General features: G+C 34.5%; 1 protein-coding gene across 6 annotated transcripts in view; it reads left to right on the top strand.

The window, feature by feature from the left end:
- The window catches only part of SCLT1 (sodium channel and clathrin linker 1), a 193217-nt gene that overhangs the window by 155083 nt on the left and 18945 nt on the right, over positions 1-19189 (top strand). The window contains exon 19 of one of the 6 annotated variants that reach the window (XR_570736.2): positions 14134-14210. The exons of the other annotated variants lie outside the window; for them this stretch is intronic. The gene's annotated coding sequence lies outside the window, so the exon portion shown is untranslated. The remainder of the gene's footprint in view (positions 1-14133; positions 14211-19189) is intronic. 6 annotated transcript variants of the gene reach the window in all.

The following is a 19189-nucleotide window of genomic DNA, read 5'->3' as shown; positions in this document are numbered from 1 at the left end:
AGAAAGAAAGAAAGAAAGAGAAAGAAAGAAAGAAAGAAAGAAAGAAAGAAAGAAAGGAAGGAAAGAAACCAGGCAAAAATAAACTACAGCTTTAAGATCATACATATAGCTGCTGCAAGAATGCTCATACCAGCATTTTTCCTAATTGTCCCCAAATGGAAATGCAAATGCCCATTAGCAGTACTCTGGATAATGGAATTCATTTTTATTACTCTATATTATCCTGATACACCTAGACATTTCTTTTTCTAGCATATTCCTAAAACTGGAATTGTCAAGTCGTAATGCATGCATATTTTCAACCTTAGTAGAAAATGCCTCACTGTTTCCCAAAATAATTGTAGCTATTTACAGTCTTGCAAGTAGTAGGGTATATGAGAATTTTTGATAATCCTCATCTTTACTCAGTGAATGAAGTCAGATGTGTTAAATTGTAGTACTCTAATAACTACTGGTTTCTGATTGTAGTTTTAACTTGCACCTCTCTTATTTCTATCACAGTTGAGCATCTTTTTATATGTTTATTGGCCTTGTGAACTTTTATTTTGTGAAGTGTTTCTTCAGGCCTTTTAACCATTTCTCTTTTGAGTTGTTTACGTTTTTTTGAGGTGTTGCAAATATCTCCTCTCATTCTCTCCTCCCCTGCTCCTCTATTTCGATAAACAGAAGTTCTTAATTTTAATGGAGTCATGTTTATCTCTTTGGTTTTATGATGACTGCTTTGTGTGTCTTATTTTAAGAACTCCCTTTCTGGGGCGCCTGGGTGGCTCAGTCATTAAGCGTCTGCCTTGGGCTCAGGGTGTGATCCCAGGGTCCTGGGATCGAGCCCCAGGTCGGGCTCCCTGCTCCACTGGGAGCCTGCTTCTTCCTCTCCCACTCCCCCTGCTTGTGTTCCCTCTCCCGCTGGCGGTCTCTCTCTCCGTCAAATAAAGAAATAAAATCTTTAAAAAGTAAAAATTAAAAAAAATTAAAAAAAAAAAAAGAACTCCCTTTCTATCCTGAGCTCTAAAGATATTCTCTTTAAGTCTTTATTTAATTCAGAATTGATTTTGTGTATAGGGTAAGGTAGAAGTCTATTTTTTCCAAGTGGTAGCCATTCATCCCTGGAACATTTAATGACAAAATTGTCATTTCTTCACTACTTTGCAGTATCCCCTTTGTCATAATTTGTGTCCATATGTGTGTGTTTCTGAGCTTCTTATGTTTCACTTGTTTGTCAGCCTATCCTGTGTCAGTTCCATAGTGCTGTGTTCATTATAACTTTAGAAGACACCTTCGAAAACAAATACAAGATTAGAAAAGTGACTTGATATCTGATAAAAACACTCCTGTTATTCAGTTTTTCAAAAATATCTGTAGTTAGCCATGGACATTTCCATATTTATATAAATTCATATTCATAAAATTGTGTTCTTAAGTTCCATAAAGAAATATGAGATTTTGATTAGGATTACATTGAATCTATAAGAAAATTTGAAGCAAGTTAACATAATTTAAAATTTTAAAGATTCCAATCTCTTGGACATGAATCTCTCTACTTGTTTACATCTTTTTTAACATCTCTCAATAAGGTTTATTAATTTCTTTGTACAAGTCTTACACATCTTTGTTAGATTTAGTTGGTATTTTTTAGTAATCAATATTTTTTTGATATTATAAATAATATATCTCTGATTTTATTTACTGACCTTTGCTTGTGTAAAGAAATGGAAATGCTTTTTGATACTGATTTTTTTAACCACTAACCTTGCTCAGTACAAAAAGCTGTAGATTTTTTTGGATTTTTCCTTTCAACATCTCTATTGTGGTATAATTTGCATACTGTATAACTCACTCCGTTAAGCATACAATTCACTGATTTATAGTAATTTTACAGAGTTGTGCAAACATCACTTCAACCAGGTTTCAGCACATTTCCATCAAACCACAAAATCCCCCATGCTTATTTGCAGGCAGTACCAACATCCTATTTCTGGCAGTCAATAATCTACTTGCTGACTCTATAGATTTGCCTGTTCTGGACATTTCCTATACATGGAATCATGCATTATGTATTCTTTTGCATCTGGATTCTTGCCTTTAGTATAATGTTTTTAAAATTCATCCATATTGCATCATAGATCAGTATTGAGTATATTTTTATTGATGAGTCTGTGGAATGGATATAAACCACATTTTGTTTATCCACTCACCAATTGATGGACCTTTGGATTGATTCCACTTTTTCTTTTAATTGTGGTAAAATATATATATAACATTTACCATCTTAGCCATTTCTAAGTATACATTTCAGTGGTGTTAAGTATATTCACTTTGTTACCATCACAACTCATCCTTCTCTGGAACTTTTTTTCATCTTGAAAATTGGAAACTCCATACCTATTAAACTAAACTCCCTAGTGCCCTCTTCCCCCTCCCCTAGCCCCTGGAAACCGTCACTTCACCTTTGTCTCCATGACCTTGACTACTCCAAGTACCTCATGTAGGTAGAACCACATGGTATTTGTCCCCCTGTGATTGCCTTATTTCATCCAACACAAAGTCCCCAGGCTCATCCATGTTGTAGTGTCTTCCAGAATCTCCTCTTTTAAGGATGATAAGGAGGGACTTCCTTTTTGTTTCTGTATACTTCACAGCTTTTTTGTCTCTCATTTCTTGCATTACTGTCTTTTTATGTTTAGTTGATTTTCTTTAATGAAACCTTTGAGTTCCTTTCTCATTTCTTTTTGTGTATATTTTATAGCTGTTTTCTTTGTGATTACTATGGGGATTACATGTAACATCCTAAAGTTATAACACTCTAATTTGGGTTTATACCAGTTTAACTTTAGTAACATACAAAAACTCTGATCCTTTATAGCTCTATCCCTACTCCTTTCAGTTGTTGATATCACAAAATTATGCCTTTATGCATTGTGTCCAAAAACATAAACAATTTTTCAAAATGCATTGGTCTCCTACATTATATAGGAAACAAAATATAACTCTACTTTTTATTTTTTACCTGATTTAAAAGACTAATATATTTTTTAAAAAGCAATTAGTCTAAAAGCCAGTATTATTACAACTTTGGTTCATAACTGCACATTTTGTTTTCTATAATTTAAGAAATTAATGCATGTGTTGGATTTTGTTATATATAATTATATTGTCTCTGAATTTAACAATTTTATTTATTTCCAGTCATCATATATTTTATTTCCCTTTCTCACCTATTACGTTGACGAGACCTCCAGTACAGTGCAGAATCAGAGTGATAGTCAAGGACTCTTTCCTTTTTTTCAATCTCAGAAGGAACAGATTTCAATCTTCATCTTTGTGTATGATGTTTTCTGTGTTGAGGGATAATTTCTGTTAGATTCAGAAAGTTTCCTTCTCATTTTACTTAGTTTTTATCATAAATATTGAATTTTATAAAAGCTTTTCCTGTATTATTTGAGGTAATCATTTTATTTTTTCTTTTTAATCTGTTAGTGGGATAAATTTTATAGATCAGTTTTGCTAGTATACCAAGTTTGCATTCCTGTAATAAAACCAACAGAGTTGGAATGCATTCTCCTTATGTATTGCTGGATTTGGCTTGCTAGTATTTTGTTTAGTATTTTTTTCATCTATGTTCACTAGAGAGATTGACCTGAAACTTTCCATTCTTGAATTTGCATTGTTAAGTTGTAGTATCTAAGGTACGCCAGCCTCAAGAAATTGGAAACTGGTGCTTTTTCTGTTTTCTCATAAACTTTGTATTTTAGAAATGTTTATTCTTTGAATATTTGGTAGATCTCGCCAATGAAGTTCTCTTGGCCTGGAGTAGTGGTGGTGGTGATGGTGTTCTGGGATTTCTATGGTAATATCTTTGATCGTTGATTCCATTGAACAGTTATAGAACTCTTCAAATTTTCTATTTCTTCTTTGAAACAGTTTTGGTAAATTATATTTTTCTCTAAATATATCCATGTCTTCTAAATTTTCAAGTATTTTAGACACAATGTGTTCATAATATATGACGTCTGAAGTATCTGTAATAATAACCCTTTTTGCATTACTCATGCTGGTATTATTTGTACCTTTCATTTTCTTAAATGGTGACTTTTGAAGAGTATAGGTTTTATTTTTTTTTTTTTAAGATTTTATTTATTTATTTGACAGAGAGACAGCCAGCGAAAGAGGGAACACAGGCAGGGGGAGTGGGAGAGGAAGAAGCAGGCTCCCAGCGGAGTAGCCTGATGTGGGGCTCGATCCCAGGACTCTGGGATCACGCCCTGAGCTGAAGGCAGACACTTAATGACTGCGCCACCCAGGCGCCCCTGAAGAGTATAGGTTTTAATACAATGCAGTCTATCAATTTTTTCATGATTTGTCCTTGTGTCCTATGTAAGAAATTTTGCTTACCACAGATTTTCTTCATGTTTCTTCTAGAAATTTTTTTTTTTTTTAAAGATTTTATTTATTTATTCAACAGAGATAGAGACAGCCAGCGAGAGAGGGAACACAAGCAGGGGGAGTGGGAGAGGAAGAAGCAGGCTCACAGCAGAGGAGCCTGATGTGGGGCTCGATCCCACAACGCCGGGATCACGCCCTGAGCCGAAGGCAGACGCTTAACCGCTGTGCCACCCAGGCGCCCCTCTTCTAGAAATTTTTAAATTTCTAAACATATGGGGATATTTTAGTTATCTTTTTGTTAATTACTTCTGTTTTCCATAGATCTGTCTCTTAGAAACAGTATATGGTTCTGTTTTAGACCGTTTAGTTCATTTATATTCAGTGTAATCCAAAGTATATTGAGATTTGTTATCTGTATTTTATTTTAGTACTTCCTATTTTTGTCATCTTTGCTTTCTTTTTCTTTCCTTTCTCATCTTTTTTATTGACTTGGTGATGTTGTTTTTGTTTTTTTTTTTTTAAATCATTCCACTTCTCCTCCTAAGCTTTGGAAATTAAATAACTCTGTATTCTTTTGGTTGTTACCCTAGAAGTTATGCAGTATTATTTACCATAGGAAAGTCTAAAGTTAATCAAAGTCTTTATCCTCCTGCCAGATAATACAAGAACTTCGGAACATATTAACACCATTTATTTCCTTTGCCCAACTTACATATTATTGTTGCCAGATTTTAAATTCTGCTTTGTAGTGTTTTATTTCACCCTACTAATTGTTTTATATATTTAGAGTTCATTTATATCAGCCCATATAGTTTACCTTCATCTTTGTTCTGCATTTCTTCTTATATCTTCTTATATCTCAAATATTCCAGGTAGGACTACTTTCCTCATATCTAAATTATATCTTTTGGAAGTTGCTTTAGTGAGGATATGGCTGGTGATGAATTCTCAATTCTTTTTGTAAAATATATTTATTTTATGTCCATATTTGAACAATATTTTGCTTGCTGACAGAATTCCAAGTTGAAGGTATTTTCTTGCAGAAAATTAAAAACAACAATCTGTTAACCTCTGACTGCTGTTTTTTCTATATAGAAATCATCTGTCCATCTCACTTGTCACTCCTTTGAAAGTAATCTCTTTTCCTGTGGCCATTAAAATGTTTTGTTTTTCTGTAATTTCACTGTAATATATCTAAGTATGGGTTTCATTTCATTTGTTATATTTTGTGCCTTTTGATAGTGTAGTGTAGTATTGGTTCAGGAAATTGCCGGGTATCAACTCTTTAGGTATGGCCTCTGGGAATTCCTACTTCCTGCTGTGATGGAGAAACTGGTGCCAGACTTAACTTCCCACCAGAAACAACTAGAAAACTGGACAAAATGTGTGAAACAATTGTTTTTCTGATCCATGAGAGACAAGAAACAAGATAAAATGTAGAATCATCTTGGTTTTCTGCCTAAGGGTCCTTTCAGAACCATGGTCCAGAGAAGATAATCTCAGCCACTGCCAGGTCTGATGCCTGAGTAACTGAAATTTGCAAGGCAGAGAACCAGAGGAGATAGAACTACACAGAGAAAGAGCTTCAGAAATCTGCGTAGTTCTTTTGAATGTGTTTCTCACTCATACGTAGAATAAAACTCAAAAAAGCCAGGCAGACAGTGACAGGGGAGCTGTAAGCTGAAAAACATCAAGAGCTCATATAGGACTGGGAGATATTAGAGTTCTGCCCAGCTGGAGTGGAGAATCCTTGTTAATACATAGTGCATGCAGTAAAGAATCACTTCACCTTATTAATAGAATTAAACCAGCCCAGAAAAAAAAGGTATTCTAAATTCACCTTGACAAGACTTAAAACCAAGCCTCAAAATCATCTAGCATGTTCCCAAGTAATGTAACTGCCTGCAAGAACAAATCCAACACTTTTATTACTAGATAAGCAAAAATGGTACCCACAGCCAGGAAGAAAAAGCAGTGCATAGAGAAACACATTCAGAAGTGACAGAGGTGGCACAATTAATGGACAAGAACTTTAATGATTATAAATATGCTCAATGATTTAAAGGAACACATGAAGAAGATGAGAGAAGAAATGGAGTATACAAAAAGGAACCAAATGAAAATTTGGGCATGTAAATTATAATACTGGTAATTTTTTAATTTACTGAATGTGGTTAACAAATTATACACTGCGGAAGAACAGATCAAAGAACTTGAAGACAGAAAAGAAAAAAAAACTATCCAAAAATGAAGTATAGTGAGAAAAAAAGGCAGGAAAAAAAAAATAAGCAGAGAGCCTCAGTGATCAGAGGGACAATGTCAAGCAGTATAAAGAAGGGTGGGGGTGGGACTTAGGAGTATTTTAAGAAATAATGGCCCAAAGTTTTCTATATTTGATGAAAAGTCTTTATATTATTGATTATTATATAACAAATTACTCCAAAACTTAGTGGCTTAGAACAACATTTATTATTTCACAGTTTCTGTGGGTCAGGAATCCAGGCATGTCTGAACCAGAATGCCTCTGACTCAGGATCGGTCATTAAACTGCGGTCATCTCAAGGCTTTAAAGGGGAGGATTCACTCTTGAGTTCAGGATAAAGCTATGGCAGGCCTCAGGTGTTAACTGAGGTGTTGGCAGATGTCAGTTCCTTGCCTCCTGAGCCTCTCTACATGTGTACTCACAGCATAGCAGCTCGTTTCCCTCAAAGTGAGAGCTGGGAAAGAAAGAAGTAAAGAAAGGGAGGGAAGGAGAGAAGGAAGACAAAGGTTGTGGTCTTTTTTTAACCTAATCTTAAAGTGACACCCCATCACTTTTACCTTTTTCCATTATTAGAATCAAGTCATCGAGTATAGGCCCCTTCCCCCCACTTGAGTGTGGGGTTCTGAATACCAGGAGGTAGGGAAATGGGGGGGGCCATTTTAGAGGCTACCTACAACACCATTATATACAATATATATACAAAAGTAACTTGAAATGAATCATAGTCCTAAATATAAAAGGAAGACAACAAAATTTCTAGAAGAAACATGAAGAAAATCTGTGGTAAGCAAAATTTCTTACATAGGACACAAGAAGAACAAATCATTTAAAAAATTGATAGACTACATTGTATTAAAAACCTGTATTCTTCAAAAGTTACCATTTAAGAAAATGAAAACAAGACTGTGAGAAAAGATTTATACTAAAAGATTTAGTATAACTGACAAAGAACTTGTATTCAGATTATTAAAAACAAATCTTACCTTTCAATAATGATAGTAACAGTTTGGCAGTTTACTACATAGTTAAGTATGTATTACTATATGACCATGCAGTTGTACCCATAGATATTTACCCAAGAGAAGTGAAAACAGATTCATAGACAAAAAAACCTTGTGTACAAATATTTGTAGGTGCTTTATTTGTAATAGCCATAAATGACAAACAACCCAAATGTCCATCAAGAGTTGTGTGGTTAAACACATAGCAATAAAAGGGACAAACCACTGTTAAATGCAACATGAATGATTGTCAAAAATGAGATGAAAGAAAAGCCAAAGAAGAGTGCACACCCTGTACAATCACACTTACATGAAATTCTAAAAAAGGCATTTCTAATCTAATGACAACAGTATGGTGAATGCCTAGGGCTGGGGGTGGGACAATGACTGCATGGGGTCATGAGGGAATATTTTGGGGTGAGGGACATATTCTGTATATTAACTGTGATTGTAGTTATGTGGGTATATGCATTTGCCAAACCTTACCAAGCTCTATACACAAAATGACTACATTTTATTTCCATAATTGTACCTCAATAAGGTTGATTTTAAAAACAAAACAAATGTTGCCCCTGCACAAGTCCCTCTCTCCCATCCTTCTGGGACTCTGCTCAAAGGTATGTTAGATTTTTATATTACCTTCCTATGTCTTTCTTTATTTCCATCTTTTTCTTTTCACTGTGCTGTATTCTGACAGTTTCTTCAAATCTAATATTTTATAAGTTCTCTTTTTGTGTTCAATCTGCTATATGTGTCCACTGAGTTTTTATCTTAAGGTTTTTTTTGTTACTAGAAGTTCTATTTAACTTTGTCATATCTGCCATTTTACATTCTTAGAGCCTCCTGTTTCTTGCTAACATTTCCAAGTTTGCCTTGCTTTTCTGTTAAAATAGTAAACATTATTTGAAAGTCTACATCTGATAAATTCAGTATCAAATAGGTTTGTTTCTGCTGGTTCTATGCATGTTGTCTGGTTTCTCTATCTACTTGCTAGTAATTGCCCTAGAAAATTTTTGTTATGGGGTTTACATAGGGAGGCTTTGCCTTTGCTACTTCTGGGTGCCGTAGAGCACTTCTGGTTTTGAGCACATGATGGAAGGTAGGCTTTCTGGCCTTCCCTAGGTATTTGTTCTTGAGGTAAATCTGTAAGATAGCTGGTCTATGGCCACAACTTCACAGGAATGTTTGTTTGTTTGTTTGTTTGTTTGTTTGTTTGTTTGTTTGTTTTTTCTTCTCCTATTTTGCTTATGACCAAAGTAGTTTCACTATAGTCCTATGACTTTGCAAGGAGGGATGTGGATTAAGATATGGTTCACCTTTATCCTGAAGGAGTACCCCCTTGGAGTCCCAGATAAATGTTGGGTGTGGTCCCACACCCCCTTATCTGAGTGATAACAGAACCAGATCCTAAATGTGGGGTATTGTAAATGCCTTCCAGGGCATAAGAAGCTTTGGTGTTCCAATGTTCTGCTTATTTTTCTCATTACAAACTTCCACTCAGTAATTGTCTTGGGACTTTTTGCTATATTTCATTTCTTTAATGCTTTTAAAGTGTTGTAGAGTATTTTATGAATTGATTAACCTGCATGGCTTCATGTGCTTTTACTGGATCCAAGCATATACTCTTTAAAATATCCACCTCATTTAGCACAGTGATTGATGTGTCTTGGTGAAAACCTGGTGAAAATCTTTAGATAATTTTTGTCTTATACAGAGTTTACATGTGTCTCTGGTCAGTTATATTATCCTGGAAGTTGAAATGGACCGTAGCTGCAAAGCAGATCAGTTAGAACTGTTACAGGGAATTAGTTAGCATCAGGGTCATGAGAACCAATGTTGCATTTTTACAACATAATACCTCTAATTAAAAACATTGGCAATTGATGTTAGTACTATTTCTTAACTAAAATATGTTGTGTACCTTTGTGTTTTAATTGTATTACTTTGAGATATAGTGAGGCCAGCCACAGATCAAGAGAGAGACACGGGAAAGTGTTCTCTAATTTCTTATATTCACAGTTCCCTGGGAGCAAACACAGGGCCACTCAGGGCAAGCGCCAGGGTTGGTCACAAGGCAGAGAAAGTAGGGGGAACAGTGGCCAAGTCCCTTTTTTGTAATTTCCATGGAAGGAATGAGGCAGAGTAAATAGTTTTAGGAATGGCTAATTTGAATGATTTCAGTGGGCTCTGGTTGTCTGATATCTGGCCCTGGGTCAGTTAAGGCAGCTGCATAGTGGCCCCAATTATGAGAACCCAATAAGCAAAGTGGTTGGGAGTGTGAATTTAATCAGCTGCACAAGAAGGGAAACTGATGGGCCTCTAGCTAGGGCCTCAAAACTGAGTCAAGACGACATTTAAAAACAACTATATTATACCTTGAAGCAACTAATAGTATGGAATCATAAGCCTAGGATATAAGGACACATTATTTTAATAGGACAGAAGTGCCTAACTATGATTTATTTATATCACAGTGTTGAAATGAGAGATGAAAAAGCGCCTGTCATGTTAGCTGAGATCTTAAAAACATCTTGAAAAATGTAGCACAATTTGTAACTGCTTAGGGAGAGACTTCCCATACTGAGGATGTCCTGTAAAGATTTAACATCCCATTTTCTAACATAATAGCTTTTTCTTCAGTTAGTATGCTTTGATGATTAGAAACTGTAAATCTACTCAGAGAAAGCTTTTGTCACTTGGCAGATATTTTGCATCAGGCTTAAGAAAAAGGCAGTGCCACTTCTTTGTGGGTTTCATTACACTTGATTTTTCCATAGTGCTCAGGGGGGAAAAAAGTAATGAATAAGTCAATTTGGTTTAATATTATCTTTGTATTAAAAATTACATGTAGATTTATTAAAATGATATAAACTCCGCAAGAATATAAGCACATTAAAATTTTATATACTTTATTGTATTAGTAAACTTACCTGAAAATATCCAAATTTGCTCTGATTTGGGGTTTTAGTACACCTTCAAAAGTGTTCAGCAAGATTATTTGCATCTTGGCTATCTCATGACTCCATGAAGTTCAGAACTAAGTTCAGAATTGCAACTTAAAGTATCTAATACTTCAGTCTGCAGATTTATACAGGTACTTCCAGAAACAAAAGCAGATACCTAAAAACTCACTTTAATTTGTATAAAAAATATCTGAGTGACCACTCAGTGACAAGGCCCTGCCCTTAAATTATTACATCCCATTACCCACTTTTGTTTCTCCTTATAGCATTCATCATTAACAGTAATTGTGTTTTATATTTATTTCTTTACACTTTTTATCTTCTTTCTCCCTTAACAATAATATCAGCTCTATAAAGGAACTTGTCTCGTGTGTTCCCCACAATATCCCTAGACCATAAAAGGGTGTCCAGCCCTAGTAGATACTCAGAAAATATGCATTGAATATATGAATGAAAGCTAATTGATTTTTTCAATTGTTTCTTTTCTAGGACAAATTCTCCTTCCAATTTTTATCCTTTATGCATAATTTTAGTTTTTGAAATTCATTTGAACTTTGTGGAACACTAGATAAAGTATGTGTCCCCACTATTCAAGAGACTAAGAAACATAAATTCCCATAATTATACCACTGCCTTATAGTGAAACTTTTTTCTTATCTCATAAACTTTTGAAAATGCTACCCATTCTAATAATTATTACAAAAACTATTGATGATAAAGGAATACATAGTCCAAGACATAGGCACCAGGATCAAGTGAAATAAGTTTTTTAAAATTAGTACTGCTCATAATCAAGATCATACTCTCAGAGAATAAAACATTACACAAAACAATATGTCTAGGATTATTTACATTTAACCTCGTGTTTGAACTCCTGTTCTAAAATTTCAAGTACACATTGGTTATATATTACAAATCTCTGTGAACTCTGCATGTATATCCACAGGTACCAATACATCAGTAGTTATTGTCACATAATATTTGTTGAATGTATATATGAGCATAGCTGTTTATGTGAATATAAAATCCATAGCAAGGTGTTGGGCACTTGATAAGTATTCTGTAAAATGTCTGTAGGTGATTCAGTTGAATTATTGAAATGTAATTTTTTAAAGAAGTTTCTGCTAGCCAGTAGTGCAAGACCAAAGAAGAATCCCTTCAGCCTGAATTCTGGGAGGTAAGGCCAGCTTTATGAGCAAGCAGAGTAGGTAGCTCCATGTATGACTGATTCAAATGAGCTTCCTGGAATTAGTCTGGTGTCAAAAAAATCTCAGTCCTGCTGCCTATCATCACACCACCATAACTTAATTCTTTTGAACACTGAAAATTATTTCTTTTTCATAGACTTTTGATGGTGTTTTAGCTAAAATTCAGATACTGTGGGAAGTAGTCCTATGCCTTCCCAATAGTCAGAATCTTGAAAACAACATGGATATGGTCCACAGAATAATGGCAAGCAGAGATCACACTGGCTCCTCTCCTTGTACCTCCTTTCCTGTACCTTCACCTTCAGTTGCTGAGTGTGGCTGGTCCTGCCTCGTTAATGTTTTTCAAAGACATTTGCCTTTATCCTCACTACCTGCACCTTCGTTCAGGCCACCCTCATTTCTTACCTGGATTCCTGCAACAGCTTTCTAGTTGATTTCTGGAACCCTAAATTTGTCTTCCCTCTAGTCCATTTTCCACACTCTATGCCAGAGATGCCTCTTATAAATGTTGTTAATTCATTTTACTCTCTCACCCCCTACTACCCCCAATTAGGAAGAAGGTGGCCACAGGGATTTTCTCATCTGGCCCTTACATGTATCCCAGTAGCATTTCTTATCACTTCCCACTTTTTATTACTCTCTTCTGCTTAAGAAAAAATTTTAGAGTATAATACTTTTAGTCATAAGTGATCATTGGCATTATGAAAATTCAAGGAATTACTAGAAATCCAAAGCAGAAAGAACAAATCTACTCACATCTCAGGGAGAAAAAAATAATCATGTTTGGTATTGGTGATATTCCATATTGCTTGATATTCTCAAGGCTGTCCCTAGGTGCAGGGTGAAGAAGAAAGGGTGAACGAATAAATGTATGTAGAGAGGGAATCTAATAACATTGGAATCATACTACGTATGCTTTAAAAAATAAAAAGTATTAAATTTTAAGAAAAAAAATTTTAGAGAAACCACCATCACCTTAAGGTCCTTTTATTATAATAAGAAATTAATATTACCAATTTTAAAGATCAAAATTATATCCAAAGCACCGAGTCCTTTCAAAATAGCTGCTAGCTAATAAACCAGCCAGTCATTTCTCTTCGTTAAACCACAGGGCATTCGTAGGTAGTGGAACTGCTTTGCCATTATCCAGCAAGGAATCGTACCTTTTAAAATAAGACAATAGCAGACAAAAATCCTTGCCCTCATGGAGTTTTTATTCTAATAGAGACAGTAAACAAGAGAAATTAAATATAAAATGTGGTAGATAATAAGGGCTGAAGAAAAAGATAAGGCAGAAAAGGGGAATAGGTAGTATTTATATTTTAGAAGGGAGTGTAGTTTTAGAGTCAGCAGGGATAATCGTCCTGAACTCTCCTGACACTCCCTCTTCTTCCTTTTGTCGAGTAAGCTCTGGTTACATCCAGTTTGTTGTCCTCCCTGTACCTTCACCCATTCAGCTTAAAGTGTCTGGACAAAAACATATAGTCATGCTCATGGTCTCCCTCTAAATTCACAATCACAAAAAGGGTCTTTATGCTGCCTGGCGGTCAGGCTGTAGATTCTATTCTCCTTGGCGACTATTTCATACCCTCTTGTCCTTCTTCAGATCTTTTACATCTCCACCCTACCATCACTTTCTTTTGGTAACCTCAATTCCTCTTTCACCGAGAAAAGTGAAGCAATCAGAAGAGAACTTCTCCTGCATTTATGTTTCTGTGTGCATCTTTTCCCATATACCATGCTGTAATGAGATAAACTGTCCCTGTGCCAATATAAAGCCAGACTCTTCATTTGTCCCGTAGATTGCATCTCCATTTGCTGTATTGCCTCCTGTTGAATTCTCAGTTAAAAACAATTTTTTAAAACAATTTTCCATAAAAAATGGAATGCTTAATATAGTAACATGAAGTGGCCTTCAAGAGAGAAATAAATGGAAATAATTCATGGAATAAGCAATTTAAAACTAACCAACCAATCTTCTAAGGAACATTCCTGCCTAAATGAAACTTTGGGTTGTAAATTTGTTTAGACTCCCCCCACACACACACACCGTGCCAGTGCGCCGTGGTCAGTTACGCTCAGTAGATATGCTCAGTTAGGTCACAGAGCCCTGCCTAACCCAGTCAAGAAAGTTTGTATCTTGACGCCAGTTGTACCTTGAATCCAGTCAATATAACTAGGATTTATTTCAGTTTCACACCTTACCCTCTTCTCTGTCCAGCCTCAAAAACTAGGTTTTGATAAACAACCTTCCAAACCCTAAATAAGTTAAAGCTACCAAATTTCCAGTAATTTAGTGATTTTTTCTTACCTCTTAGATAAAAGGAAAGAAAGGAAATAGAATTATTTCCTTCAAAATCAAGAGAATAATACCATCACTTGACACCGAAAATGGGTAAGATTATTTTTCTTATATTATGCAATATTTTTTAAAATAGCTTTTAGCATCAGTAAAAAAAAGTGAGCAAATATTGCCCTGCCATCAGAGACATTATGTTCTACTTGGGGAGTCAGATTATAAAGATCTATACTAATGGAAGTTTACTCTGCTACCATGTTTTTAGCAATTTGATCTCTACTTTTAGTGAATTAATTCTTTATTTCTTTTACCATTTCTATGAATTTGAATTTATATCAAACTCAATTTGTATGGCATCACTAAGAACTTAAATTGTTCTCAAAGCTTCTTAAGTAATGTTTCAGAATATGAACTTTTCAAATCATCCGTTCAGCACATAACTGAAGGCATTATGTTCATTTTATTTCCGGTTTACGTAGAATCTTAGAGGACTATGTATGGCCTCCTAGAGTGGTCTCCATCTTTTATGCATAACTCTTTAATTCGACAGCCTTTTAGATCTTGAAAAATATAAGCTTAGACTTGTATATTTATCAGTGTCCTTAAACAATGAGCTACCGAAATACATTTTTAGAGACCTAAAAAATTTTCTCCTAAACGTAAGTGACTGACATAAGATCTTAGGGTATGTAAAAAGCTAACATACTAAATTCAGATCCAAGGTCTGCCCCACAAATGTGTGATTATGAATAAATCAATTTTTCCAAGCTTCAGTTTTATCAACAAGAATGAAAGCTACGTTAGGTTTCTAGGGTTATTTATGAAAAAGTGTAAATATCAAAGTGTCTCATAAACTGTAAAATTAGAAATATACTCAGATTTTGTTCTTTAATTTCCTTACTGTCCCTGAATTACTAGTTCTTGACTGTCCTTGAGATATTTTCAACATCCTTTTCAATTCTTATCATGATCTTATCCTTTCAAGTTCAAGTGGATATTAGTTATTATCACTACTTTTCATTCTGCCATTCTAGTTCAGTGTAACAGTTTTTAATAAACTCAAAATAAATATATATGGAAAGAATCCTTTGAATGCTCTTATTAAGGACAGGAGAAAAAAAACAAAAAACAAACAAAATCCACAGATTCTTCTAGCCATCACCTCTCCTGCTTTTGTGACAGAGCACTGTTTTGTAATAAATTTTAAAAGCCCCTGTTCTGTGGCATTTGGGGTAGGTTGAATAGATTGAAAAAGATTGCTCAAAAGTAAATCGATTATCAAAACTAAATAGGTTACATTTTTTACATGCTTTGAATTTTTAGATTAGTCATATTTCTTTAAACATCTTTTTTAAAAAGGAATAATTATGGTTAACTTTCTGGTTATATAATTTTTATAAAATTATAAAAATGTGAGAAAGCATTATATCCTAACAAGTTTTCATTGCATATATTTAAGGTTTTGCATAGGAAAATCTAGCTTTCATAGTTATAGTTAACCTTTGCTTGATATTCCTGTATTGATTGTTTAAACCACACAGTTGGAAATAGAATTACATTGGAATATACTAAGAAAAACTTTCTCCATGTCTCAAACTGTGTCACTAAAATTGTATTAGTATGCTCAGACATGTCAAAACTAAAATGTTAATTTTCAACATAGGAATAATTTCACAAGATTTTGCATTAAGATTATTTCTTTTCACAAAAGGATTATATATTTAAGAATGTTGAGAAACAATATGTTTTTAGCGCATAAGGAGGCAGCACAGCATTAGAGATAAGAGCACTAACTCAAGAGTCAGTCAAATCTGAATTTGAATCCCACACAGCCCCAATCCTTTCCACTTACCTATAAACCCCATACGTTATTATAAGGCTCTATTCGTATGATAACAAATATAAGATGTTGACTCCATGCCTAGCATGTAAAATGTTTAGGAAGCAAACAGTGAACACTGGGCTTAGGGAATAGCCTTTATAAATGCTAAGAGATCGTTGTATTCAAAGTAAACCATGATAGAATGCATGACACTTATAATTTATGAAAACATTACTAGTTTTAGAAAGCACTAGATTTTAGGCAAGATTTATATATATAAATTGTATCTCTCCTCTTTGGAGATAAAAATAACACTGAGGAGTATATATGAAATCAAGTCAATCTTTTTGCAATAGAAATGTAGCTACTAAAATATTTTCACTGACACATCTAACCTATTGATCGTAATAGAGAATTATATGGACACCACAATAAATTTATAATTTTTGAAGTAGAAAATTAAAATTTATGCTTATTCTAATGAAAAAAATATGTTATGAATGTGATCTATACTGGACATGTTTACGGTAGCATCCATATTGGGCATTAGCAATTTGATGTGTGTTATGTTGTACCAGTAGTGCACACGTCTAACTCCTAGATGGTATTTCTGTATCTTTGGGGAAGGATTCATTTGCTACCCTTAGAAATGGTTTTGTTTTCAGAGTGATCCAATGGTACAATCCAAGTCTTCAACCTATTAGGTCTTTCACTAATAATAAATTACAAAATAAACTACAGAGCAGTACTTAAAAAGCAAATGGCTCATTTGATGCATCTGACCCTCCTTGTAAGAGTTTCTCTGTATATACCATGAATTTATACATTCTACCATTCATATAAAAAGTGTTTATTACTAGCTATCAAAAATGAGCTCTGGAGATTAGATCCCAACATCCTGCTTTCTGGTGTGTCATTATTGTGCCATGTTAAGGATCAAAGCTTTCTCCCTAAAAATGTGCCCCTTAAAAACTTGGTGCTAGTCTGTACTCAACAAATCTTGAAAATACTTGGCTGTTTGCCTCTATCCTCCCACTTCATAACAATTAAATTCTTATAAGTTGGCTATTTTTCTTGCTTATTATGTGTCCACCTATTTACTACAGTTAGAAAAGTATGAGAGACAAAACCAAATACCAGCATAGCCACAAAACCTTTAGGATCCTAGAGTCCTCTCTAGACTAATTGTGCTGCCTTTGGAAACCTTTGTTCCTTCTGATGACTGACAATTAAATATAATTACCAGGTACCTATGATTTCTTAAGATCTTACCATAAGTAAGTATAGCCATAATTAAATGTAACGGATATAACAGAAAATAATTAAATAATTTTCCCATAGAAGGAAGTTTTTCATCTTAGTCTCAAAAAACCAGTATAAAAGCTTTTTAAAAATCTGAGCTCCTCTGTGGTATCTTCTTTCAGTTTGAAGTTTGCTTTAATTTGTAAAATTTTATTGATTCATCTATAATTATTCCCTCTTAGTTTCTTTTTTATCTTGATATATATGTAATATGGAATTTTGAGCTTACAAAAGGAAATAATTTTAATAGTTATTATTAATGTATAACATTTGTAACTGTCCTATATCTGTAGTAATCTTACTTGAATGAGACCTTATTATTTTTATAGATTAAATAAAAAACTTTTTTTTTTTTTAGATTTTATTTATTATTTGACAGAGAGAAAAAGCACAAGCAGGGGGATCTGCAGGGAGAGGGAGAAGTAGGCTTCCTGCTGAGCAGGGAGCCTGATGTGGGACTCGATCCCAGGAGCCTGATGTGGGACTCGATCCCTGGACCCTGGGATCATGAGCTGAGCCAAAGGCAGATGCTTAACTGACTGAGCCACCCAGGTGCCCCTAAATCAAAAACTTCTATAGGAAAAAAGTGAGATGAGAGTTACCCTACCAGATATCAAAATATGTAGAGCTCTTTGGTAGTATTTACACAGGGATAGATAATTTGAACAGAATACAGTAAAACAAAAACCATGTAAAATTAGAAATTTTGTTCATGATAATATGCCATTTCAAATCAATGGTGAAAATTGCTGTTGGAAAAATTTTAAATCATTTAGAATATTCTATATTCCTTATATAAGGTAAATTCCAAGTGGATTAACAAGCTAAATAAAAAAGGTATTAGAAGAAATAAGTTTATTTTTATTATCTTGGAAAGGAAAGGTCTTTCTAGTTAAAACACAAAACCCAGAATGCAAAAAAGGAAAATATTGATTAATTGATTTAACCATAAAAATTAAAATTCTACATGAAGAAAGGTACTAAACAAAGATAAAAGACAAATGACAAAAAATAAAGGACTAATAAGCAGAATTCATGAAGAATTCCATAATTAAGAAGAAAGATTAACAACCTAATAGAAAGATGGACAAAGTATGTAAACTGGCAGCTTAACAAAAGCAGAAATAGAAAGCTCCTTTAAATTTAGCAAATAAGGTTCAGCCACACTATTCACTGAAGAAATGCAAATTTAAACAATAATTTTACCCAGCAAATTGACAAATATGTAAGATATGATTATTCAGTGTCTGCAAATACATGAAGAAACAGGAATAGGTGTACAGTATTGGTGGGAGTGTAAACTGGCAGATCCTTTTTATAAAGTAATGTGGCAGTATCTAACAGATTTCAACTGTACATACCCTTTGGCAATTCCAGGTACTGGAATCTGTCCAAAGAAATACTTCCAGATATGTAAACATGTGGTAACATATTTGTCCTTGCCACCTGTCGGATCTTTCACATCTTTAATCATGACTGTTAAAGCAGCCTCCTTCACTCTGGTTTCTCCGCCAACAGTTTTATTCTGCTCTATTCAGTCTTCATACTGCTGTCAGAATTATTTTCCTGAAAGCAGTTATGATTCTGGCCCTGCCTACTTAAAGACTTCTGCTTTACTGTTGCCTATAGGTTTTTTTTTTTTTTAAGTTTTTATTTGACAGAGATAGACAGCCAGCGAGAGAGGGAACACAAGCAGGGGGAGTGGGAGAGGAAGAAGCAGGCTCACAGGGGAGGAGCCTGATGTGGGGCTCGATCCCATAACGCCGGGATCACGCCCTGAGTCGAAGGCAGACGCTTAACCGCTGTGCCACCCAGGCGCCCCTGCCTATAGGTTTTTTGTAGTCTTTTCTCCACCTTCTTATCAGCAATCTGCCTGTCTACCTCTGTCCTTCATGTTCTTTGTGTTCCAGCCACGCTGAACTCCCACTTCAGTAAACCCAGTGTGCTCAGC

This window comes from Ursus maritimus, unplaced genomic scaffold (genome assembly GCF_017311325.1).
Source record: "Ursus maritimus isolate PB19 unplaced genomic scaffold, ASM1731132v1 scaffold_11, whole genome shotgun sequence".
Taxonomy (NCBI): domain Eukaryota; kingdom Metazoa; phylum Chordata; class Mammalia; order Carnivora; family Ursidae; genus Ursus; species Ursus maritimus.
Note: the sequence above shows the minus strand (reverse complement) of the source record. Positions and strands in the feature narration are given on the sequence as shown.